Source organism: Rhinatrema bivittatum, chromosome 3 (assembly GCF_901001135.1).
Source record: "Rhinatrema bivittatum chromosome 3, aRhiBiv1.1, whole genome shotgun sequence".
NCBI classification, from domain to species: domain Eukaryota; kingdom Metazoa; phylum Chordata; class Amphibia; order Gymnophiona; family Rhinatrematidae; genus Rhinatrema; species Rhinatrema bivittatum.
Genome location: NC_042617.1, coordinates 293,896,754 through 293,921,357, shown reverse-complemented (window position 1 = coordinate 293,921,357; position 24,604 = coordinate 293,896,754). Strand labels below are relative to the sequence as shown.

Here is a 24,604-nt window from a genome sequence, read left to right as displayed (position 1 = left end):
GGACATTGCCTTGTTAGGACAGTTGATTTCATAAGGTATCGAGTCTGAAAGGAAGGAAAGAAAGAAATGTACACGTTAATATTCTTTAGCAAGTTACTGAAGTCTTCTACCCAGGACTAACTGTGCCTGCCTTGAGTGAACTTCAATTTGTGGTCCAATCCTGGAGACTTGCCAATTAGAGGCGGCTGGTTTTAGTCGAGTCCAGTGAATCCATGAAGGGCATCCAGAGACTTTCACAGCTGTGGGAGTGGTTAATAACACGGTATGGCCCCTTCCATCGAGGTTTGAGGAAGTCTGATTCATCCCAGTCCTTCACCCACACAGAATTTCCGATTTGGAATGGATGAGTCGGTGTTAGCAAGACTAGTGGTTCAATGTCGCATGTATAGTTCTGGATGGCGATGACTGTGTTATGTAGTCCTTTAAGTTGGTTACTAAGAGACAGCTCTCCTTGTATCTGCAGCGACTCAGGAAAAGATGGAAGGGGTGGAGGTCTTGCATACATCATTTCATAAGGTGTTAGACCAGACTTTCTTGGACTGCATCGGATGTAGTAAAGCTAATGGTAGGATGTCTGGCCATTTAGTCTTTGTTTCTTGGCACAGTTTAGCCATCTGATTTTTCAGAGTTCTATTAGCTCGTTCAACAGCTCCGCTGCTCTGGGGTCTCCACGCACAGTGCAGATGCCATCTACACCCAGAATTCGGCTCAATTGTTGTGTTTCGCTGGTGAAAGCTGGTCCATTGTCTGAATTATTTGCCTTGGTAATCCGTATCGTGGTAAGATTTGATGAAGAAGCAAAGACACTACCTCTTTGGCAGTTTCAGTTCGTGTAGGTATGGCTTCGATCCATCCAGTATAAGTACAGACGGCTACCAGCATTGCTTTGTATCCTTTTGAGGGAGTCATGTGGGTGAAGTCGATTTGACAAACTTGAAATGGTGTAGTTCCTCGTAGGATATGTCCGGGGGCAGGACCAGGTCCATTTCTGGGATTGTTTCTTGCACAGTGACACATTGATTGATTGCATGTTTAGTCAACTGAGTGATTCTGTTGATGTAATACGTTTTCCCCAATAGTTTCGTTAAGGCATCTCGACCAAGATGGGTTTTGTTGTGGGCTTCCTTGACAATAGTCCAAGCTAATGCTTCAGGTATCCATACTCGATCATCTTGCAGAATCCACCAACCATTTTGCTGTGAAATTGCTCAGTGTGCCCAATCATTTTCTTCCATGAATAGGCAGGGATTTCAGTTGGGAATTGTAAGTGGACACGTTTAGCGGAGGTGTGTGATAAATGTGCACGTGCTGCTTCTTTCGCTGTTTTGTCTGCCCATTGGTTTCCTTTTGCGATGGGATCTGATTTCCCTGTGTGGGCTTTACAATGCATAACAGCTACCTTTTTCGGTGCCCATACGGCATTTAACATTGGTGTATCTCGGATGCATTAGTTAGTTGCTTCCCTTCAGCAGTTAGAAATCCTCGTTCCTTGTATAAGGCTCCATGTACTTGGATGGTAAGGAAAGCATATTTAGAATCAGTATAGATGTTTACATTTTCCTTTGCAACTAGAGCTCGAGTGAGAGCGATTAGCTCAGCCTTTTGCGCTGATGTCCCCGGGGGTAGGGGCTCAGCTTCGATGATGTCATCTTCAGAAACCACGGCATAGCCAGCGACCCGAAGTCCATTTATAACCTGGCTACTCCCATCAGTGAATAAAGTCCATGCTCCTGCCAGGGCTGGTCGCGTAGATCAGGTCGGCTGGAATGTACTGTAGCCATGATTTCCTCACATTTATGAGTAACTGGAGTGGGAATGGGAGTAAGGTTGCAGGATTCAAATTCTTACTGTCTTGTATTTGAATTTCGGGAGTTTCACAACAGAGCTTGATACTTTACAAGACGTGAATTAGTCATCCATTTTGGTCCATGGGTTTCTAGCAGTCCTTGAATGGTGTGGGGAGTGTTACGTTCAGAGTTTGACCAAAAGTTAATTTGACTGCTTCTGGAATTAGTAAGCATGCAGCCGCAATGCTTCGAAGACAACCTGGCCATCCTTTTGCAACATTGTCCCCTTTTGACAGATATGCAACAGGTCGTTCCCACGAGCCTAGAGTTTGAGTCAATACCCCAATGGCCATTCCTTTCTTTCATCGACGTATAGATGAAATGGTTTCATTACATCAGGCAACCCTAGAGCAGGGGGTTCAATCAAGGCGTCTTTCAGTTGATGTAAGCTTGCTAGCTCGTGTCCTTCCCATTGAAAAGTTGAGACTCTGATTCTTTCCCGCAACTTGTCGTACAGGGGTTGGGCAATAACTGCATAGTTAGCAATCCACAGTCTACAGTATCCTGCAGCTCCAAGGAACGCTCGGAGCTCTTTCTTGCAAGTGGGTACAGGTTGACCTCGTATTGAACTAGTACGAGAGATTCCAAGACAACGAGTGCCTTCACGGATTTGGAAGCCCAAATATTCCACTTCCAATTCACAAATTTGCGCCTTCTTTTTACTTGCACGGTATCCTTTGGAGTACAACGTCTTTAGCAAGTGGAGGGTGGCTACTGCACATTCAAGATACGTTTCTCGAAACAACAGAAGGTCGTCCACATACTGTATCACTGGCCCATACATGACTTGGTACATCTTCAAGTCTTTTGCCAGTTGCTCACCAAACAACGTAGGTGAGTGCTTGAACCCTTGAGGCAAGCGAGTCCATGTGTACTGCTGCTTTATTCCAGTGTGCGCATTTTCCCATGTGAAGGCAAAAATCTTCTGACATTCCTCCGCTACTGGGACGGGAGAAGAAAGCATCTTTGAGATCAATGACACTGTACCACTTTGACGCAGGAGACTTGAGCCAAGATTGAATATGGATTTGGTACGAGGGCTACTAGATCTGCTACTTGATTATTCACTTCCGTAATCCTGTACTGGTCGGTAATCAGTAGAACCAGGTTTCTTTACGGGCAACAAAGGGGTGTTCCACGCAGATCGGATTCGCCGGAGAATGCCCAAATCATACAGTCTCTGCAGTGTATCTGGATTCCTTGCCTGGCCATATATGGAATGGGGTATTGAGGTTGATTGATCACCTGTGCATTCTGTTTCATCTCGATCCAAACAGGGGTAGCATTGACGGCTATTCCTCCCGGGTTCTGTTCACCACACTTTAGGCACGCTATCCATTAGTTGTCTTCGTTTTTCGTTGAGAAGGGTGTTATCTTATATCGATGTTCAGTGATTTGCTCAACTACGGGGAGATGTAGTCTCCATTCCTCCTGGAGTGGACAAATGAGAGAGACTGGATTATCAGCGAAAGATGCCTTGATTTCACCAGTGGACTCGAATTGTAAATTAGCTCTTAATTTACAAAGAGGTCTCTCCCTATGAGTGGTACTGGGCATCCGGGACATAAAGGAATTGGTGGGACACTAATTGTCCTCCTACTCGAACCTGTCGTTTCTGGAGAAAGGGAGCAATTAGTGGTTTTCCAGAGCCCCAACTATAGAGATGTTCTTTGAAGTGGGCGTGGTGATAGCGGTGGTCATACAGATCTTTGCGCCCCCGTGTCTAGCAATCCTTTGAATGTTTCAGTCCCTACTTTTATTTCCACCAAAGGATCAAGGGGAAGGTTTCCCTTGTCTAGTCATGCTTCACTGTCTTCGCCGGAAGTTTCCTACGGCCATTTGCCATTCCGCTTCCTTAGTTTGGACGGAGTATATCCTTCCTGTTTTGCTTGCGGGCCTCCGGGCACTCAGACTTCCAGTGTCCTTCTTGTTACAGAATGCACATTGATTGGTTCCTAACGGCATTCTTCCACCTCTAAACGATCCTCCTCTATTTGCTCGTCTTGGCGGCCCTCTAGAGGGCGCCCTGCCTCTTCCTCGGGGTCCAGTATATCCTTGATAGTGCCTGGACGAATTCCCGAAATTAGTTTCTTCCAACGCTGCGGCTAACAGACTGACACTTTCTCTTAACTTTCTACTTTCTTCTTTCCTTCTTGTCTCCGTCGGTTCTCGTTTACATAGACTTTATCGGCCATGGCTTTTAATTGGCTGATAGACATTCCCTCAAATCCTTCCGATTTCTGAACTTCCGGCGAATGTCTGGACAGGATTGTCCGACGAAGCTCATCACTATGATGGATTGATTTTTGGCGTCCTCTGGATCAAATGGACTGTACTGTCGGTATGCGTCCATCAACCGCTCCAAAAAGTTTCCGGGGGTCTCATCTCTCTTTGCACCACGTCTTGGATTTTTCCCATGTTCACAACTTTCTTCTTCCCTTTCTTAAAGCTTCAAGAAACGCGGTTTGATAAGCAGCGATGCGCTCGCGCCCTGCTGCGGTCTGGAAATCCCAGTTGGGATCGGCAACCGGGGCTTGTTCACTGCTTCATCAGGATTACCATCGCCCCAGCTCCTAATCGAGCTGCCTCTCCAGATTTAATTGTATTTGTCGACGTTCTTCAGTGGTGAAAAGAATGGAGGCTAAATGCCGAATGTCAGCCCAGTTGGGGTTATGGGCTGCAAAAATTCCTCGTAAAAAATCTATCATCTGATCTGGTTTATCAGCGTAAGAAGGGCCAAGTTGTTTCCAGTTAAAAGATCACTGGATGTAAAAGGTATGTAGTAAATAACTTTATTGTTTGCGTAGTGCGATATTCATTTTCTTCAGTGGGACCACGGGAACTACAGTGGATGTTTCCCGGATTGGTAGTTGCAAACTTGCGGCTTGGGTTTTACTGCGAGTGCCGTCTGCCACGGACGACTCGCCGCCGTCTTCAGCTTTTGCTGCCGCCGCTTCAAGCCATACTTCGGGAATCGGTGCTACTCTAGGACTTGTGCATTGCGGGGGCTGAGGGACCAGGTGGCGCAGGATACAATTGAGGACAACTAGGGGCATATGGTGGCGGCAAGAGATGTTCCCATCGGACAGTACTGCGGGCGGCAGGGGTTTAATTTTTTTTTCTTGAGTCTGTGAATTTCCTTGCACTACAAATATGGCCGCCGCAGATGACGCCTGATCTTTGTTCCCAATATGGCCGCCTGTCCCTTTCTCTTCCGGTTTGGGGACTTCCGGTCACCCATTTTGTGCACTGAGCTACCATTACGAGGGCGGCTCCCTCCACTAACTTCTTTGCCCATGACGGAGGATTCTCAATGACTGCAAGCCAAGCAGTTATGTACGGTATATCCTCAGGGCAACCCGTTCCCTCTTTCAGGCTATATTCAGGACCCTTGTGGCCGTTTGGAAATTGAAAGTTCCTGCCGGAGGCCAATTTACACACAAACTGGGCCACCTATGGGTACATCGCTGAATCATTCCGGGTTTTGTACATTTTCGTCTGTCGAACACTTCACTATAGTGCTTCGTCATGACTTTTAGTGGAGTTGAATAGCCCCCTCCCATTAGGATAGAATCACAGACAAAGGAGGGAAGGGAAGACGGATAGGTAAGGGGTCCGTATCCGTCAGACACAAAAGGGTCACAATCGCCTCGACTAGAACGCGGTCGCCCGGTCTAGAACTGCGAGGCCATTCACTCTCTTTCACACAACAAGAAACCTATTCCCGCTATTATATACTTCACTTATAATTTTCCTCTTATGCGCTGGTCTTCGGAAAGAATTCCTACTAAAACACTGCGCGGGGTGTGATCAAAGCCCCCTCGGTCCGCTCGGGGATGGACCGGTTATTTCCTTATCTACTCTTACTCCTTCCACTGTTCCCATATACTCGCCTGCAGGGGTCTTCCGATCGTCACGAAAGCCTTCTTCCCGGATCACCAGCCCAGAGGTCTCAGAAGAATTTCTGTGGAACGGTCCCCTCAGAAACCTGATCGCTGAACTCAGCGGTGGCCACTCACCAGGTAGTCTGGGGGATCGCTCCGCCACCAAACTACCGGACCAACTGGGGGGCTAAAATAGCGTCCCCGGTACCTCCTGGCTGGCTCGCCAAATGTAACCGTCTCTTTTAGTCAGTAAGGAGGTCCAGACAACTGATCCGTAAAGATAGACTTTTATTGCCAGCAAGATGCAGCTAAGACAAAGGCTCAGTACAACTGCATGCCACGCCCCCTTAGGAGCAAACTTTTATGCACTTTACAATATCTTTCACACATGCGTTCTGGTTTTGCTGAACAAACAATTTACAAACTGCTGAACAAGCATTAGCTAGCGTGGTCCTCTAGTAGGTGTAGCTTATGATCAGACTATTGTTTCGTCATTTAATTGACGTGTTAGACATTTTACAGCGGCGTTCGTATTAATACAATACAAATTATTATTCCAAAATGGAGTCACGTTACACTAAATGTTAGTGCGTAACTGCGTCACTACGCATTATGTGCCGTTTGCGTTGCAAATGTTAGTACATCCAAAATGGCAGTGCGTTTCACTGCTGGCATAGTTAGTCGAGAGGTTTTCAGTTATTTCATTCTTCAGATGGTCACGAAGTTGAACTCCTTCATATCAACATCCTCACAATTCCTCTCTGCTCCTCCTCCTGCATCAGGTCATGTGATGCACTCCAGTCCACCATCTGTCTTTCAAACACCACACACACAAAACCTCCCCTAAATACAAAGGAGGCAGGAGAAATGGTAGGGATGAGGGCGAGACCAGAATCCAGCACATTGGGCATAAACCAAGCCTTTCAATAGCAACTATCGCACATAGGGCCTCTACGCATTATGTGCCGTTTGCGTTGCAAATATTAGTACATTAAAAAATGGCTGTGCGTTTCACTGCTGGCAGGGTTAGACGAGAGGCTTTTCAGTTGTTCAGTCTTCAGAGGTTCACGAAACTGAACTCCTTCATGGGTATGTTCAGGAACATGAGTGAGTCAGTGAGCATGTATGTGAGTGAAAGCGTGTGAGATGTGAGAGAGGGAGGATGTGTAAGAGTGAGTCATCCTGTATATCAGAGGCAGAGTGTGAATCATATGAAAGAGAGAATGTGATAATGAAAATGTGTGTTAGGGTGTGTATATGACAGAGAGAGGAGAAAATGTGTATACACCCTCCATCCCTGACTAATCTTGACAATCTCAGGGTGGCTGGAAATTAAAAGTTCCTAGGTATGAAGAGTGGGAGATTTTTTTATCCTTATTGGTTTTAATTATTGAGTGTTATTTGATGTGTCTTCAGTTTTGAAATATTTTATTGGTGTTTGGGAAATTAAAAATAATTGGGAGTCCGATATTCAAAAGCTGCTTAGCCCGATAAATAGGACTTATCCTGCTAAGTGGCAGCCACTGAATATCCAGCTACATTTAGTGGTCGCCACTTAGCTGGATAGGTCACTTATCTGGCTAAGTAGATAGCAAAATAATTCAGGGACAAGCAATGGACGTAATGGGCGTATCCAGTTAACTTAGCCAGATAAGTGCTAATATTCGGACATATCCAGTTAACAGATAAGTTAGATTTGCCATAGAGCAAGTATAACTTAGCCAGAAAAGACTTATCCGGCTAAGTAGCGATTTGTACATGGATATTCAGCAGCATAGCTGTGCTACTGAATATCCCATGTAAGTTAGCTGGATATTTTTGAATATTGAAGCCTATGAGGGTTTTATTTATGTATTTATGTTTCATTAATAAACAAAGATAATTCTTTATCACAGAAATATATGGATTCCAGCATTAATGAAGAAAAAGAAAAAAGGAATAGAAAAATATAATAGAAACCAAATGAATGCAGTCCTCCAAAACCAAACAGTAAAAAGAGAAGGGAGGGAACAAAAAATGATAGGAGAATCAAGAAAGAAAGAAAATCAAACATTATAAAAGAACAGCTTAACATAGCTATATAACCAGCAGTTAATTTACATTTAGCCCTGAATTAGTTAATAGGCACTGGGGAGGAGGTTACTGGCCTTTGGGTCCAAAAAAGATTTCAGTGGTTCAGGCAGGAAAAAAATATAACATTCAATACTGTGCTTAATAATGCATATACCTGGATGACACAATATAAAAGAAAACCTAGAGATACAATTTCCTACCTAAAGCTAAGAAACCTTTCCTTCTAAATTGAGTAACTTGAGCAAGATTGGGGAAAATCCAAACAAATTGACCATAGAATTGTGAAGAATTGTAATCTGGAAAGGGGCATAAAGAGTGATATGCTTAAATTAGCAGATGACACAAAATTATGCAGAGAAGTTAAAATTCAAGCGGATTGTGATAAATTGCAGGAGGACCTTGTGAGACTGGAAGAGTGGGCTTCAAAATGGCAGATTAAATTTAATACAGGCAAGTGCAAGGTGATGCATATAGGGAAAAATAACCCTTTCTTTGGTTACATGATGTTAGGTTGCACATTAGGAGTTACCACCCTGGAAAGATATCTAAGTGTCATAGTAGATAATACATTGAAATCATCGGCTCAGTATGCTGTGGCGGTCAAAACAGCAAACAGAATGTTAGGAATTATTAGTTAGGGAATACGATCTCATGCTCACCTCTTTTTCCCTGCACCATCAATCATTGGTAAAGTAGCAGCATCCACCAGCCAATGCCGACCTCCCCGGCGGCCCCGGGACGGCGTGGACACTGCCAACCACCAACTTGGATCCGGAATCACCCTAGGCGCGCGCACACAAGGGCCTCCTTTGTACACATAATGGAGGGAATCTCGGGGGCGTCCCCTCTGGATGATGTCAACGCAATGCTGTCCTTAAGCCGACCAGCCCTCTGCTACTACGAGTTAGCAAGGAGTTTACTTCATTGCTGAATCCGCTCTACTCTTGGACTTCAGTTCTGGATTTTCCCCTCGGTATTGGACGCTCTGGGTAACCGCTCCTCGGGGGCCCTTCCGTATTCCTGGCTATCCGCTCCTCGGAGGGCCTTCCTGTCTTGGGACACTATCGTGGAACTTCCATTGTGAGGACTTCTCTACAGACTTCAACGACTCTACTTTGCTGAAGCTTCTCTGCGGTGTACCTCGTGCCTTGGGCCACTACTGCTTCCTCTTCAGTGAACTTGCTGCAGTACACCTTGAGCTACAGGGATTACCTTCTCTCTTCAAGATCCACTCCGGGTTCCTGCACCTTAGTATTTCATCTCCTGTATAGACTCCTCGGCATATGCCGCCCCGTGGGCCACTACCGGATCTGCATTCCTGAGGTATCTCGCCACCTGACGGGATTTCCTGGCGTACCCTGCTCTGCAAGCCACTACCAGATCACCACATCAGTGGTGTACCCCACTGCTCAGAACTGTACTTCTTGCACCTCCCGCTGTGGGCTTAATTCTTATTTCCTACATAATAAAGTCTCTTCTACAGCTGTGTCCTTTGTCGTGAGACTCCGCCTACTGACAGTGAGGCCCACAGGGCTTCTCCCTGTGGGAGGGACACCTCTCACCTCGGCCCAGGGTTCACATCTATACGAAATCATAACAGTGAATAAAATGATGGATGTCATAATGCTTCTGTATCACTCCATGGTGAGACAGTACCTTGAATACTGTGTACAATTCTGGTCTCCCCATCTCAAAAATATATAGTTGTACTGAGAGAAAGTACAGAGAAGGGTAACTAAAATGATAAAGGGGATAGAATGTCTCTCCTATCAGGAAAGGCTAAAGAAGTTAGAGCTGTTCAGCTTGGAAAAGAGGCGGCTGAAGGGGATATGATAGAGGTCTACAAAATCATGAAAGGACTTGAACGGGTAAATGTGAATCAGTTATTTACTCTTTAGATTAATACAAGGACTAGGGGGCACTCCATGAAGTTAGCAAGTAGCTCATTTAAAACAAACGAGAAGGAGAGAAAATTCTTTTTCACGCAATGCATAATTAAGCTCTGAAATTTATTGCCAGGGAATGTGGTTACAACAGTTAGTGTAGCTGGGTTTAAAAAAGGTTTGGATAACTTCCTAGAGCGAAGTCCATAATCTACTATCAATAATAAGGATTAGTAGCTTAGAATCTATTCATTTAATGTTTGGGTACTTGCTAGGTACTTGTGACTTGGACTGGCTACTGTTGGAGACAGTTTGCTGGGCTTGATGGACCCAGTATGGCATATCGTATGTTATGATGAAAACTTTTTAAAGTAATTATGCATTACATTACTCAAATCAGCAGAAGAAATAAACAAGAAGAGTACACCGATCAAAGACTTCTAATATAGAGATTTCAAGGAAATTAGATTAGAAGATTGAAAACTCAATATTTTGAGGAAATCAGAAGACCTTTTAGGAAGAAAACAACAAGTGTTAACAGAAGGCAAACCCTCAGTTGTAAATCCTAAAATACCTCTTCAGAGTCACATATGGTATTTCCCCCAAAACTTTGGGGAAATTCAAAAGACGCAAATTTAGATGTCTCATAGTGTTCTCTAGATATTCATGTTAGATTTCAGAAAGGTGGACCCTTGGTCCGAGATAGAGTTGGCGCTACCTGAGAAAGTAAAACCCTCTTAGGTCCCTACCGTCAGAAGGCGAGGCCGGACTGAAGCAAGAGCCTATTGGAGCTTCACCAATACCCGCCCTGTTCCCCGCAGGTTGAGTCTTTGGGTGCGTGGGGCCGGCTGGACTTAGGTGGGCCCCTGAAGATGGAAGAAGGGTTTGAAGTTCAGTCCATGGTCGAAGCCAGAAGAATGGTCGGAAGCCAGTCCAGGGGTCAAAGCCAGAAGAATAGTCAGAAGCTGGTCCAGGGGTCGAAGCCAGAAGAGTAGTCGGAAGCTGGTCCAGGGGTCGAAGCCAGAAGAGTAGTCGGAAGCCGGTCCAGGGGTCAAAGCCAGAAGAGTAGTCGGAAGCCGGTCCAAGGGTCGAAGCCAGAAGAGTAGTCGGACGAAGGAAAGGAACAGGAGCTGGGACCGGGAAGACAGGAATAGGATCAAGGAAGACAGGTAACAAGGCATAGGAAAGCAGAAGAAGCCAGAGTAACACAGGACCAGGAGCCAAGAAACCAAGGCACGGTCTGAGAAGCAGACCTTGCCTTAAATGGGAAATAGCAAGGAGTCCCGGGGAGGAACCACGTCAATTTCCTGTCATAGCCCTTTAAATATAGGAAATCAGCCCCGTGCACGGCTCTACGGAGGCCGGCGGGAGAGGAGCCAGCAACCAGAAGGCGAGCAGTCCCACACGCAGACAGGCTCAGCGATGGTCGGTCGGAACGTGGGGATGGCTGCCCACCACCAGCTCCCCGGGAGCAGCCCAGCTGCACCGGTGAGTGACCAGCCCCGGTCGCGGACCGCTGCAGCCGGCGGCCATAACAATTCAATCGCCTAGAGAGGGCATTCCGGTCTTTTGCAGTAGTAGCGTTGAACTCTTGAAGAGTTGTAACAGTGTTCTCAGTTTTGGAAATTTTGGAATTACTTAAAGTTAATTTCTTTTGTAAAGCTGAGGATTTTTGCAGACAATTTGAGAAAAGGAGGTCCATCTTGGTATTAAGCAATTTTAACGAGTTCCCAAATCTAGCTACCAAAACCCAAATAGCTTCAAGGGTCACTACCTCCGGCCACGATGGAATATTGAAAGATTTGCTACTTACAATGTTCTGAACTTCCTGGGATAGCTAGCCGAAGGTAACCTCTCCACCGACTCCAAATCAGAAAGGCCAACTGCAAAAGGGGGAAAAAAACACTCCCAGTCACACTGCCGCCAGACTCTGATGGAGAAAACGAATCCTGCAGTGGTGACATGGAGCAAGCAAGCATCCTCTCCACCACGGTCGCGCCCATCGAATCATTGACATGTGCCATGGCTACACTTGCTGCATCACCCCTTTGCACCGGGGGGTGGGTGGGGGGGCTTGCAGGTCCGGGCTCAGGGATGCTTCATTCACAGGAACATGCGGCTCTCTCATGCCGTGCAGCAAATCAGGATCCTTGGCTCCCTGCACAGCTGCTAAGGAGGTGATGAAAGCGGTGATTACCTGCTGGCCTAATAAAGGAGAGGGATCTGGAGGAAAGATTCTCACCTTTCCTTTCATTTAGGAGACATGTCGAAGAAAATGGTAAGAAAGGCAACATAAGGTCAGCCTATGAGTTTTTAATTATTGGATGTTCTATTTATCAGCTGTTTTGAAATATTTTTTCTTTTATTACTATGGTTTACACTTATGATTGATTTTATTTCTCTCAATTTATTGTTTGATTTTTTATGAACAATGGTGATTTTTCTGTTTTTTCTATTGTTGCACTGCATACAGAGGTCTAGCTTCTTGTGGCTTTCAGTTCAGGTTTATCTACATGTTTTGTTTATAAATATGATCTCTTTATTTTGTTTTTGGGGAGAGTTTGTCTGTGTTCTGTATGTGTATCCGAGGTGAGGTATTTTGCTAACATGGAGTATCTGTGTAGGGATCTATAGCAGCTGTCCATCCTTTTGCTTTGAAAACTGATGCAAAGACTGCAGGTAAAATGTACTCCTGGTCTTTGCAACTTGTCAGTATTTAATGCTAGTCAATTGTGAATCGGTAATAAGATTCCCATGCTGCCTCTTCCCTGGAGACAACAGTAAAATATCATGCCTGTGTTGCTCATACTCTTCCCCTCCCCCCTCCCCAAGATGGGAAAGAAAAGGTAAACTCTTCCACTCCCTACCACATTGGATCCTCTGTGAGAAACTGACAAAAATAACAATACTCCCCATTACCAAACACTAACCCAAGTATGAACAACCCACTCCTAAACCCCAACAATGCCTATCCCCAGAGAAGAGGACAAAGGACATAAGCCCCTTTCCCCCGCCTCCTTAAGCAATGGTCTGCAGAGAAGGACCCCTTCTGCAGCACTGCTGTGCACTTTGGAATATCATATTAATTATATACAACCGGTGGTAAAAATTCTGACAGGCACAAGGTGGCAGTATTGACCAATGTTTCAGCTCTCTGCCCAGAGAGCATGCAGGAAACAGCCAGAATGCCAAAGAATGAATTAAATATGCAGAAACAGTCTAGCGCATACATGCATTTTGAGCTTTTGTAAACCGTTGTGATGGCTTTACCGAATGACGGTATATAAAACTCATTAAATAAATAAATGTAGAAATGGCAAAGCTCGATCTTACAGGGCACAAGAAAAAGTCTACAAATGCTCATTCAACAAACAAACCCCACAATTAATCCTTTACATCAAAATACCAGAATAAATTGCAAATGAGAAATGGAATTAATAAGGAAAGGGGCAGAGTCCCCTTGCTCCAGCAACATACACTTTGAGTTCATTTTATAAACATAGAAACTTGATGGCAGAAAAAGACCATATGGCCTATCCAGTCTGCCCATCCATCCAATTAATTTAGCATCACTTCCTTAGAGATCCCCTGTATTTATCCCAAACTTTCTTGAATTCAGATACTGTTTATGTCTCCACCACCTCCATGGGAGGATGTTCCATGTATCCACCACTTCTCTATAAAGAAATATTTCCTAAGATTACTCCTGAATCTACCCTCTTTCACCCTCATCTCATGACCTCTTATTCTAGAGCCTCCTTTCCATTGTAAAAGGTTCACCTCCGGTCCGTGGAAACCTCTGAGATATTTCAATGTGTATATCATTTCTCTCCCATCTCGCCTTTCCTCTAGGACACACATGTTTAGATCTTTAAATCCATCCCCATATCCTTTAGAACAAAGCATTTTAGTAGCCACCCTCTGGACCGACTCCATCCTGTTTATATCCTTTTGAAGGTACGGTCTCCAGAATTGTACACAGTATTAGAGATGTGAATCGTGTCCTCGATCTTCTTAACGATCGATTTCGACTGGGAGGGGGAGGGAATCGTATTGTTGCCGTTTGTGTGTGTAAAGTATCGTCATAATCGTTAAAATCGTGAGCCGGCACACTAAAACCCCTAAAACCCACCCCCGACCCTTTAAATTAAATCCCCCCCTCCCGAACCCCCCCCCCAAATGCCTTAAATTACCTGGTGGTCCAGCGGCACACTAAAACCCCCTAGAACCCACCCCCGACCCTTTAAATTAAATCCCCCACCCTCCCGAACCCCCCCCCAAATGCATTAAATTACCTGGGAGTCCTCCGTAGCGGCGGTCCGTGGCTAAATCGGGGGAAGGGGGAGAGCACGAAAACCGGCACACTAGATCGTGAGGTCTTCAGCCGGCGCCATTTTTCAAAATGGCCGCCGCAAAATGGCGGCGGCCATAGACGAAAACGATTCGACGCAAGAGGTCGTTCCGGACCCGCTGGACTTTTGGCAAGTCTTGTGGGGGTCAGGAGGCCCCCCCAAGCTGGCCAAAGTTCCTGGGGGTCCAGCGGGGGTCAAGGAGCGATTTCCTGCCGCGAATCGTTTTCCGTAAGGAAAATGGCGCCGGCAGGAGATCGACTGCAGGAGGTCGTTCAGCGAGGTCCGGAAATCTCGCAAGGGTTCCGGACCTCGCTGAACGACCTGCAGTCGATCTCCTGCCGGCGCCATTTTCCGTACGGAAAACGATTCGCGGCAGGAAATCGCTCCTTGACCCCCGTTGGACCCCCAGGAACTTTTGGCCAGCTTGGGGGGGCCTCCTGACCCCCACAAGACTTGCCAAAAGTCCAGCGGGGGTCCGGAATGACTTCTTGCGTCGAATCGTTTTCGTCTATGGCCGCCGCCATTTTGCGGCGGCCATTTTGAAAATGGCGCCGGCTGAAGACCTCACAATCTAGTGTGCCGGGTTTTTGTGCTCTCCCTTCCCCCGATTTAGCCACGGACCGCCGCTACGGAGGACTCCCAGGTAATTTAATGCATTTGGGGGGGGGTTCGGGAGGGTGGGGGATTAATTTAAAGGGTCGGGGGTGGGTTTTAGGGGGTTTTAGTGTGCCGGTTTTCCTGCCCTCCCCCTTCCCCCGATTTATGATTTTTGACGATAAATCGGGGGAATTGGTATTGTATCGAGGCCCTAACGATTTGGACGATTTAAAATATATCGGACGATATTTTAAATCGTCAAAAAACGATTCACATCCCTACACAGTATTCCAAGTGAGGTCTCCAGGGACCTATATAGGGGGCAATACCATCTCCCTTTTTCTCTTGACCATTCCTTTTCCTCTGCAGCTGAGCATCTTTCTGGCTTTACTATGCTTTATCCACCTGTTGGCCACCTTAACATCATCAGATACAGTTACCTCCAGATCCCCCTCTTTCTTTGTGCTTATAAGAATTTCACCTCTAATACTGTATCTTTTCCTTGGGTTTTTGCATCCTAAATGCATTACTCTTCATTTTTTTAGCATTAAATCTTAGCTTTGAGACCATAGACCATTCCTCAAGCTTTGCTAGATCCCTCCTCATGTTTTACACTCCTTCCTAGCTATCCACCCTGTTACAGATTTTGGTATCATCAGCAAAAAGACAAACCTTTCCCGGAAAAGCCTTCCATTATGTCATTCACAAAAATGTTGAAAAGAACCAGTCCATGGACCAATCCCTAAGGCTCACTCAGAGAAAAACTCCATTTACCGCTACCCTTTGTTGCCTCCTACTCAGCCAGTTTCTAACCCAGTCAGTCATTCTAGGATCCATACAAAGGATGCACAATTTATTTTAAGTCCTCTGTGCGGAACCGTGTTAAAGGCCTTGCTGAAATCCAAGTACACTATGGGGGTCATTTTCCAAGGTGTTATCGCGTGAGATAAATTCACAAATCACGCTAACAGCCGTTAACGCGATTGCAAATTTGGAGTTGGGGCGGAGCATATGTAAAAACTGGAAACAGTTATTGAGTGTTAGCACAGCTCATAGCTACAACACTTTCATTACAGGTCATCACAGTCGAGAGAGAGAGAGAGAGAGAGAGGAGAGAAGAGGACGGAGAGAGGAAGAAGGAGAGACGAGGAGGAGAAAGAGCCGAAGGGAGAGAGAAGGAGAGAGAAAGGAGAGAGAGAGAGAGTGATGCGAGGAAGGGAGAGATGAGAGAGGAAGAGAGAAGAGAGGAGAGGGAGAGAGAGAGGAGAGAGAGAGAGAGAGAGAGAGAGAGAGAGAGAGAGAGAGAGAGAGATTGCTATAGTGCCTATGCCCTAGACAGGTATTTGTAGCCCTTTGGGAGGGCCACCTAGTAACTCGAGGTGGGGATTAGGTATGAGCGTAAGGGGTTGAGGGCCACTTTCACATTCAACATGAGACGTACGGAAAGAACAGTGGTCTCTTGTGAAGATTTGCTGGCCGTCGGAGTGAGGAAACTCACTCCAAGAAGAGATTTGGGCAACGTTCTCTCCACCTAGCTTGTTGTTGCCCAGGTAGAGTGTCCATCAAGCTAGGTGGAGAGAACATTGCCCAAATCTCTTCTTGGAGTGAGTTTCCTCACTCCGACGGCCAGCAAATCTTCACAAGAGACCACTGTTCTTTCCGTACATCTCATGTGAATGTGAAAGTGGCCCCCAACCCCCTATGCTCATACCTAATCCCCACCTCAAGTTACTAGGTGGCCCTCCCATAGGGCTACAAATACCTGTCTAGGGCATAGGCACTATGGCTTGTTCTCTCTCTCTCTCTGTGACAAGTGCTCAGTTTCATATAACATGTTGCTTGCAGCACCTAGGAGTGGAAATAGGCTGTTTGGACACTTTTATGTACTGGTTGTTTTATCGCGGTGCACGATGTTTTCGCGATTTGCGAATCCAGTTCCGCAAATGGCGAAAACATCGCGTCATGCGATGTTTCCCCGCTGCACGAAAAATGCCTTATTTGCATGGGACACGCCCCCTCATGCGTTATCATGCGTTACCACTGCGATATTGGAAAATGAGGCCCTATGTCTAGTGCTCTGGTCACCCAATAAAAAAAAACTGATCATATTCATCTGATAAGATTTACCTCTGGTAAAACCATGCTGCTTTAGATCTTGCAATCCATTGGATTCCAAAAATTGCACTAACCTCTTCTTTTGCAGCGATTCTATTAGTTGTTCACCACAGAGGTCAGACTAATCAGCCTGTAGCTCCCAAGCCTCCCAGCCTTTTCTTAATTCCACTTTTATGAATAGAAACATCTGCCCTTTTCCAGTCCTCCAGAACTACTTCAGACTCTAAGAAAGCATTGAAAAGGTCAGCCAGAGGAGCTGCAGGACATCTCTAAGTTTCCTTAGTACCCTTGCATGTATCACACATGGCCACATTGTCTTATATACTTTGGGGCCCGAATTCAGAAGGACATTTAGTGGACAAGGTATCTGGCTACAGTTAACCGGAGAACTTGTCCTGGAAATTCAATGGGATAAATGTCCTACTGAATATTCCCAATTTAAGTTATCCGGTTAACATTAGCCCAACAACAGTAAACAAAACCGGATATTCTTTGAATATCCGGTTATGTTTAAAGCTATCCAGCTAATCTTAGCCAAATAACCTGAGGCTGAACTGGCTATATTCAAATGACTATAGCCAGTTAAGTGCTGAAGCGATAATTAAAAAAACAAAAAACAAAGATTGCAGACCTATTATTTATTTATTTATTTTTGTTCTTATATACCGGAAGTTCCTGTATACAATACATATCACTCCGGTTCACATTTAACAGAGATAACTATCGCCGGGGGGGCGGATTACATGGAACATATCTAATATAATGAATGGATAATCTATAATGAAGTATAATCTAATTATGAAACAACTAAGATCAAACTTAACCTAAAGCCCAAACCAGCCCTACTCCTTGCGGGGCCGAGCCTGCCGCCTGCTCCCTGCTCCCAAAAATGCCCTGTATTGGCTGGAATACCAAAAATAGAGGCTGGAGTTGGCGTTGGTGTCGTCCCCTCCCTCACCCCTCACTCCTTGGTCTGATTTACTTTTTACCCAAAAGTCAACCTCCGGAATCTCCCTCCTTCCCCCACCCAATTCTAACCCCTCCACCCTTGCTTTACCTTATCTTTCTCTTTTTCTTCAGCCTCATTGCGGTAGCTCCTACTACAACCCGGGCCCCGATGCTTCTGGCATAGTTAAGCATTTTCTCTACAAAAGTAGGCTTCCACCGTAGCACAGATTATCCGGCCACACAAAACCGGCTAACTTTAGACCTGCTCAGAAGCAGCTAACCTAGCCAGATGTACCCAATATTCGGTGAGCCTGACTTCAGTTCCGGGAAAACTCTTGAACACCGGAACAGCCAGCATGGATTTACCCATGAGAAGACTTGCCTCACAAATTTCCTACACTTTATGAAGGAGTGAAAAAACACGTGGCAAAGGTGAACCGGTGGTAAATGTAGCGTATTTTGATTTTCAGAAGCTGTTCAAAAAAGTTCCACTGTGAGAGGCTTCTAAGAAAACTAAAAAATCATGGGATAGGAGGCGATGTCCTTTTGAGGATTGCAAGCTGGTTAAAAGACAGGAACAGAGAGTAGGATTAAATGGTCTGTCACACTGGAAAAAGGTAAACAGTGGCGTGCCTCAGGGTTCAGTATTTGGACCGGTGCTTTTTAATATATTTATAAAAGATCTGGAAAGAGGTACAACGAGTAAGGTGATCAAATTTGCGGATGACACAAAATTATGCAGCGGATTGTAATAAATTGCAGGAGGACCTTGCGAGACTGGAAGATTGGGCTTCCAAATGGCAGATGAAATTTAATGTGGACAAGTGCAAGTGATTTAAATAGGGAAAAATAACCCTTGCTGTAGTTACACGATTAGGCCGATTCAGAACAGTGCGCTCAGCCAAGCGCACTGTTTAACCTCCCTTTGGCCGCACGTTTTAGATGCGTTGTTATTACCCCTTATACTGTAAGTTATCCGTCTAAATGGGTTTTGAATATCTACCCCTTTAAGTTTAGTTAGCTCCTCACAAACACACTGTTCCAAAAATTGTTTGCGGTTTACCTCACTTTCAGTCTTATTTGTTTTTGTTTTATATAGTCCTGTTCCAGGCCCTTCCATAGTGAACACCGAACAGAAATATTTGTTGAGAAATTTTGTGTTTTCCTCATCAGCCTCCATCTATTCCTCCCCTTCACCTTTGAGCCTCACAATGCTGCTTTTGCACTTCGTTCTATCACTGACATATCTAAAAAAAAAAATCTCCCCCTCATTTTATCATATTTGCTATTTTTTGTTGTATTTGAATTTTCATATTCCTGACTACTTTCCCTTAATTTTTCCAGATATTGTCCTGTCTTCCTCTTTCTGTGATCTCTTGTAGTTTATGAATGCTCACCATTTCTCCCTTACCTTTTCAGCTACTTCTTTAGTAAACCATAATGGTTTCTTTCTCCTCTTCCCTTATTTTCATTTCTAACAAAAAGATTAGTTGTCTTTATGATATTTTCTTTCAGTTTTGTCCACTGCCCTTCTACTTCCCCTAGATTTTCCCGTCCAGCTAACGAGTCCTTGAGGTACTCCCCCATTTGAGAAAGTTAGTTTTCTGAAGTCTAGGACCCTTGCCTTAAAATGAACCTTCATCTCTTGCGTCCTAATATTGAACCACTCAATCCGGTGGTCACTGACTTCCAGATGATCATCCACTACAACATCAGAGATATTGTCCCCGTCAGTAAGCACAAGGTCCAGTATCGCCCCCTCCCATGTGGGTTCTGTTACCAGTTGACAGAACAGTTCTCCTTGCAGAGAATCAAGGAACTCCCTGCCTCTAGAACAGTGGTTCTCAACCAGTGTGTCGCGACAACTAGTGTGTCGCCAAGAACATGCAGGTGTGTCGCCACACTTCCCAGTCCCCCGCTGACCCAGCTGCTCCCCGGTCCTCCTCCGCCCGGGCTTAAAATGCTGTCAGCCTGGGCAGAATGCGGCAGGACAGCTGAAGTCAGCGGCACTGGCATGGTCTTTTCTTCCCGCCCCCCCCCCCCCCCCCCGCGGCCCGGAAGAGGAAATCGTGAGCAGTGGGGTGTGCGCGGGGAAGAAGAGACCATGCTAGTGTGGTCAGCGTTGGCCCGAAGAACAGAAGAGAGGCGCGGCCTGAGGGATGAGCAGCGCGGCTCGGAGAAAAATAAAGAAGAACGTCAACCCCCGCGGCCGATGGGACTCCTTTCTCTGTGAGGGCTGAAAATGAAGGAGGTTAGGGTTGGGAGTAGGCTGCTGCTGCCGCTAGTTCCGGGGAGGGGGGAGAGAGAGTGAATGAGCAAGCATGTGCGTTTGAGATCTGGTGTGTGTGTGAGTGAGATAGCATGTATGTGAATGATTGAGAGCCTGTACATGTGAAAGAGAGTATGTCTGTGATTGAGAGCCTGCCTGTGAGAGAGAGAGCATGAATGTAAGTTTACCATTGGGAACCTGTATGTGTAAGTTTGTGATTGAAAACCTGTTTGTGTGAAAGAGTATGTGTGTATGATTGAGATCCTTTGTGTGTGAGAGAGATCATATGTATGTATGATTAAGAGCCTGTGTGTATAAGTAAAAGAGAGACCATGTGTGTCTGTGTGTGATTGAGAGCTGGTTTAGGTGAGGGAGCATGTGAGTATGTGATGAGAGCCTGTGTGTAAATGAGAGAAAGAGAGAGAGCATGTTTGTAAGCATGTGAATGAGAGTCTGTGTGTGAGAGAAAAAGACAGCATGTATGTGTGTGATTGAAAGCCTGTGTGTGTAAGCGTGAAAAGATAGACAGCATGTGTGTAAATGTGTAATTAAGAGCCCGTATAAGTAAGTGAAAAAGCATATGTATATGTAAGTGACTGAGAGCTTGTGTGTATAGGTGTGTAATTGAGAGCCAGTGTGAGAGAGAGCGCTGGTATGTGACAGAGAGAGGAGAAAGGTCCAAGAAACCACCCTTCTCCTGCTAATTCAGAACAATCTCTGGACACCGGATATCAATCGTTCCCAGGTATGCAGAACAAAAAAATTTTGTATCCTTATTTTCATTACTGGGTCTTTGTGTCTGCTATTTCGAAATATTTTATTGGTATCTAGAAATTTTTTATATGAGTTTTTAATTATTGGCTATTCCATTCATCAGCTGTTTTGAAATAATCTGTTTTTTTGTTAGTATGATTTTACTGCTACTGATTTTATATTACTTGATTGTTTATAAGGATGGGTGATGTTTCTTTTTTCCTTTATTACACTGCATACAGAGACTCTGGCTTGTTGCAGTTTCCAATTCAGTTTTTGTCTGCATGCTTCTAGTTATGCGTTTTGGTCTCTTTATTCTTTGTTAGGTGAGGGTCAGCACATGTGATTCAGGTGAGGTTTTCTGCTGGCGTGTAGTTTCTGTGTAGGGCTCTATAGCAGCCTGGCTTGGTCCGTTTTCCTAATAGGAGCTGTATTGGTGTCTTAAGGCCTGGTGTAATATTTTCAGTGTTGCCTTTTCTTAGGTAAGGTGGTTACTGTTTAAGTGCTGGAAATTGGTGCTTTTGGTGTGGGATGTTTACTATTTATGCAATTTCTGTTCAGACAGATACGTATCTTTTCCTTGTGTCATTTTAAACAATAAAAATAATTACCGGACCTTTACTTTTTATTTCCGCCGTAAATTGTAATGAGCAGGTGTTATACATGTGAGCATGGCCTGTCGGTGTGTCACGATGGGAAAAAGGTTGAGAACCACTGCTCTAGAAGATACAGCAGTTGGGATGTCCAAAACATCTGGAAGATTAAAATCCCTAGCAGCAGCACCTCCCCTTTCACAGCAATCCTGTGAATAACCTCCATTAAATCTCTGTCTTTCTCCTCTGTCTATGATGGTGGTCTGTATAGTACACCAATATAAATAGATGTTCCATTCCTTCTTTTCAGATTAACGCACGGTGTCTCCTTATCTCGCAAACCGCATTATGCTGTTGCTTTAATACTGTTCTTTATATAATGCCACGCCTACTTTGTTCTGGACCCCTGGGCCGGGGAGGGGGAAGTTGGCGCCACCTGTGGGGAGGAGTCCCACAGCCCCCACCATCAGCTGGTGAAGCTGAAAAGGAGCAGAGACCCCGCTGGAGCTTCACCACTACCAGCCCAATTTCCCCTCAGGTTGAGCCCTTCTGTACTGGGGCCGGCTGGACTTATGCTGGGTCTCTGAAAATCCCAGTGGAGTGGTGACGCTAGCTGGAGCCAGGAGCGGGGTCCGGATACTAACGAGGGTTAGAGCAGTCGGCAGTTCTGGGGCCGGGGTTCTGGCACGGGTTGAGGCTGGCGGAGAATCTCATGGTTGGTTATCCAGACAAGGGTCATGACAGGCGGCAAATCTCATGGTCACTTGTCCAGGCAAGAGTCGTGGCAGGCAGCAAATCTCAAGGGCGATATCCAGGCGAAGGTCAAGATATGAAGATAGTTCAAGATGCAGGAACTCAGGAACACTCTCCTGGGAGGATCAGGAGCAAGGAGCCAAGAAGTCTGTAGGCCAGACCTTGCCTTAAATAGGATGGGTCACTGAATCAGGAGGGAGGAGCTGTGGCATATTCTCGCCGCGGTCCCTTTAAATTTCAGAAGGCGGCATGCGTGCGCACCTAGGGCACCCAGGGGGGAAGAGGAGCCCAGGACGGCGTTCGGCCATGCATCTGCAGGAAGCAGCACCAGAAGAGCTGGCTGCGTCAGTCTGGCGGGGAGCCTGTGAGGAGGAGCTGTGTTGGCAGCGGCTTCCCGCCGTCACCAGCATCCCAAGACCTGTCTGAGCTATGCCGCTACACGGGTGAGTACTTGAAGCAGGTCACAGCCCTCCGAGACTTAGTTTTTGGGTACTTGCCAGGTTCTTGTGGCCTGGATTGGCCACTGTTGGAAACAGGATGCTGGGCTTGATGGACCCTTGGTCTGACCCAGTATGGCATTTTCTTATGTTCTTATGTTCTAATGTAACATCCTCCTTTCCTTTCTACCATTCCTTCCTGAATAAATTGTAGCCAAGTATAACTATATCCCCAGTCATGGTTTTCCATGTACCAGGGGTCCATGACAACCACTATATCTAAATCTTTTTTTTTCCATTACTGCCTCTAGATCTGGGACTTTATTCCCCATACTATGAACAAAAGTGGACATAGCTTTCCAAATATTGCCTTTTTTTCCCCATACTTCCCATTTCTAATGAGTATGTAATCTTTTACTTACCATAGGGTGTTGTTCACCATCCCCGATGTCTAGTTTAAAGCCCTCCTCTGTAGGTTTGTCATTCTGTGTTGAAAGATGCCGTGCACCTTCTTTGACAAGTGAATCCCATCTCTTCTCAGCAATCCTTGAAATATCATCCCATGAGCCAGGAAACCAAAACGATCACGTCAACACCATCTATGCAGCCATTCATTATCTCCAGAATATGAGCTTGGGCCTTTATGTATTACATGATATTAAAATATTTACAATAACAAAACAAAAGGAAGAGTAAACTACAACCAGAAATCAGCATGAATGTGCACTATTGACCTCTGCGTACTTACATAATTGATGCACATAGATAGGTTATACAGAGATGAGGTAGATTACAAGTAAATAAGGAATCCAATGAGTATAAATTGCATATATATACAGTATAGTTAAGAAGTAAGTTAAACTTCAGTGTGTGTGAGAAATATTAAAAAACAGTTAGAGGTAACCAGGAATTGGGTGAACCTGTACAGATGAGCCAATTGCATATGAAGAGCAGCTCACCTATGTCTCAGTGCAGGTATGCCTTCAGGTGCTACATCTTGCCATATATCTTACTGCAGCCTGGAATATAGCAGCTGTGCAGGCCATTGTGGGCTAGTCTGGCTCCAGCCAGCCTGAGCCACATCCTGTCAGTTGGGGCAGTCACAAGTGGCCTGGCCCGAGTAGTGAGGGTGGAGCAGGCCGAAGTGGTAGCAGGACTTGTGACTGTGGCAGCAGTGGCGGCAGCTGTCAAGTCTAGGTAGGAGGAGGGCAGCATGGGCTTCAAGGCCTTCTGTGTGAGCAGGTGCTGTCCGACACTAGAGGCAGGTGGGAGGTGCCAGAGCCCAGGGCCATGGAGTTGAAGGTTGAGTGTGTGAGTGAGCTGAAGTTCGGGCTATAGGTGTCCAGCTGTTGGGAGCACTGCAGCCCATGGGCCAGGCTATGCATCTCAAGCCAGAGGCCCGTCACCACCACCATGCCATACATGACCCAGCAGCAGGAGGCACCATTCATCACCTCGCTAGATAGGCCAAAGTAGAAACCTGACTTATGCTCAAACTCATATGGGTACGCCATGCTCACGTGTGTACAGGCCCTCAGCCACCGATCTGTCACCTTGGAGATGAAAGCCCATCACCACTGCTATCCTGCGAGGAGGAGAAAGAGGAGGAGAGGCAGCCACCCTACTATTTGAGGCGTGGGAAAAAAGTGTGCCGTAATCGCTGCTGAAGCCCAATGAAGTGGGCAAGATGGAGGCCAGGCAGAAGATGCTGTTCTTGGTCCTTGGCCAGCCAACTGAAGGTCTGGCTGATGGTTTCTTAGAACCCCCCAGCTAGAGCCCAGGATGCAGAGTATTTCCAGAGGTGGAAACCCTCCCTGGCAAAGACTCTGGCCTTGGCCAGACTACTCAAGGGGCTAGTGTTGCTGATCTTATTGTAAGTGGCTGCCATCATGGCCAAGGAAGTGTCTCCAAATCTTGGTTCTTGGCCATGCTGGACAGTGGTGGATGACTCCCCCTTGCAAACAGCCATGGGCTCTTTGCTGGGCTCACTCAATAGTGGCTGACTTGGGAAGTGGAAGACCCAAATCTTGGATACAATCAGTACACAGCACTACCATTGAGCCTCTGGTTGGTCTTACATTGATTGTTCTCTGGTAAAAA

General features: G+C 45.8%; 1 pseudogene; it reads right to left on the bottom strand.

Annotated features, from left to right (window-relative positions):
* Positions 1-11,713: 11,713 nt before the first annotated feature.
* On the bottom strand, positions 11,714-24,425 carry LOC115088569 (annotated as a pseudogene).
* Between the last annotated feature and the right edge of the window lie 179 nt (positions 24,426-24,604).